The sequence below is a fragment of the Schistocerca americana genome, unplaced genomic scaffold (genome assembly GCF_021461395.2).
Source record: "Schistocerca americana isolate TAMUIC-IGC-003095 unplaced genomic scaffold, iqSchAmer2.1 HiC_scaffold_324, whole genome shotgun sequence".
In the NCBI taxonomy this organism is placed as follows: domain Eukaryota; kingdom Metazoa; phylum Arthropoda; class Insecta; order Orthoptera; family Acrididae; genus Schistocerca; species Schistocerca americana.
The window spans coordinates 17,501-20,000 of record NW_025726043.1 but is presented as its reverse complement, the minus strand read 5'-3'; the positions used below and the strand labels follow the sequence as shown (position 1 = coordinate 20,000).

Below are 2,500 nucleotides of genomic sequence, written 5' to 3'. Positions count from 1 at the left end.
CCTCGGCAGATGGGGCCGGCCGCCCGCGCGGAGCAATCCGCGGCGGGGTCGTGTCCGGTTGCCTTTCCACTCGCCGCGGGGTGGGGCCGTTCCGGTGTGCGGTGGGCCGCACTTCTCCCCTAGTAGGACGTCGCGACCCGCTGGGTGCCGGCCTACGGCCCGGGTGCGCAGCCTGTCCTTCCGCGGGCCTCGGTTCGCGTCTGTTGGGCAGAGCCCCGGTGTCCTGGCTGGCTGCCCGGCGGTATATCTGGAGGAGTCGATTCGCCCCTTTGGGCGCTCGGGCTCCCGGCAAGCGCGCGCGGTTCTTCCCGGATGACGGACCTACCTGGCCCGGCCCCGGACCCGCGCCGCTGTTGGCTCGGGATGCTCTCGGGCGGAATAATCGCTCCCGTCAGCGGCGCTTCAGCTTTGGACAATTTCACGACCCGTCTTGAAACACGGACCAAGGAGTCTAACATGTGCGCGAGTCATTGGGCTGTACGAAACCTAAAGGCGTAATGAAAGTGAAGGTCTCGCCTTGCGCGGGCCGAGGGAGGATGGGGCTTCCCCGCCCTTCACGGGGCGGCGGCCTCCGCACTCCCGGGGCGTCTCGTCCTCATTGCGAGGTGAGGCGCACCTAGAGCGTACACGTTGGGACCCGAAAGATGGTGAACTATGCCTGGCCAGGACGAAGTCAGGGGAAACCCTGATGGAGGTCCGTAGCGATTCTGACGTGCAAATCGATCGTCGGAGCTGGGTATAGGGGCGAAAGACTAATCGAACCATCTAGTAGCTGGTTCCCTCCGAAGTTTCCCTCAGGATAGCTGGTGCTCGTACGAGTCTCATCCGGTAAAGCGAATGATTAGAGGCCTTGGGGCCGAAACGACCTCAACCTATTCTCAAACTTTAAATGGGTGAGATCTCCGGCTTGCTTGATATGCTGAAGCCGCGAGCAAACGACTCGGATCGGAGTGCCAAGTGGGCCACTTTTGGTAAGCAGAACTGGCGCTGTGGGATGAACCAAACGCCGAGTTAAGGCGCCCGAATCGACGCTCATGGGAAACCATGAAAGGCGTTGGTTGCTTAAGACAGCAGGACGGTGGCCATGGAAGTCGGAATCCGCTAAGGAGTGTGTAACAACTCACCTGCCGAAGCAACTAGCCCTGAAAATGGATGGCGCTGAAGCGTCGTGCCTATACTCGGCCGTCAGTCTGGCAGTCATGGCCGGTCCTTGCGGCCGGCCGCGAAGCCCTGACGAGTAGGAGGGTCGCGGCGGTGGGCGCAGAAGGGTCTGGGCGTGAGCCTGCCTGGAGCCGCCGTCGGTGCAGATCTTGGTGGTAGTAGCAAATACTCCAGCGAGGCCCTGGAGGGCTGACGCGGAGAAGGGTTTCGTGTGAACAGCCGTTGCACACGAGTCAGTCGATCCTAAGCCCTAGGAGAAATCCGATGTTGATGGGGGCCGTCATAGCATGATGCACTTTGTGCTGGCCCCCGTTGGGCGAAAGGGAATCCGGTTCCTATTCCGGAACCCGGCAGCGGAACCGATACAAGTCGGGCCCCTCTTTTAGAGATGCTCGTCGGGGTAACCCAAAAGGACCCGGAGACGCCGTCGGGAGATCGGGGAAGAGTTTTCTTTTCTGCATGAGCGTTCGAGTTCCCTGGAATCCTCTAGCAGGGAGATAGGGTTTGGAACGCGAAGAGCACCGCAGTTGCGGCGGTGTCCCGATCTTCCCCTCGGACCTTGAAAATCCGGGAGAGGGCCACGTGGAGGTGTCGCGCCGGTTCGTACCCATATCCGCAGCAGGTCTCCAAGGTGAAGAGCCTCTAGTCGATAGAATAATGTAGGTAAGGGAAGTCGGCAAATTGGATCCGTAACTTCGGGATAAGGATTGGCTCTGAGGATCGGGGCGTGTCGGGCTTGGTCGGGAAGTGGGTCAGCGCTAACGTGCCGGGCCTGGGCGAGGTGAGTGCCGTAGGGGTGCCGGTAAGTGCGGGCGTTTAGCGCGGGCGTGGTCTGCTCTCGCCGTTGGTTGGCCTCGTGCTGGCCGGCGGTGCAGGATGCGCGCGCCTGCGCGGCGTTCGCGCCCCGGTGCTTCAACCTGCGTGCAGGATCCGAGCTCGGTCCCGTGCCTTGGCCTCCCACGGATCTTCCTTGCTGCGAGGCCGCGTCCGCCTTAGCGTGCTCCTCCGGGGGCGCGCGGGTGCGCGGATTCTCTTCGGCCGCCATTCAACGATCAACTCAGAACTGGCACGGACTGGGGGAATCCGACTGTCTAATTAAAACAAAGCATTGCGATGGCCCTAGCGGGTGTTGACGCAATGTGATTTCTGCCCAGTGCTCTGAATGTCAACGTGAAGAAATTCAAGCAAGCGCGGGTAAACGGCGGGAGTAACTATGACTCTCTTAATCTAGCCAAATGCCTCGTCATCTAATTAGTGACGCGCATGAATGGATTAACGAGATTCCCGCTGTCAGCCGAGCTACTCATGAGCACCTTGTTGCCAGATGATAGTAGCGAAG

The 2,500-nt window shown here is 60.8% G+C and overlaps 1 pseudogene; it reads left to right on the top strand.

Annotated features, from left to right (window-relative positions):
* The window catches only part of LOC124580035, a 6,675-nt pseudogene that overhangs the window by 496 nt on the left and 3,679 nt on the right, over positions 1-2,500 (top strand).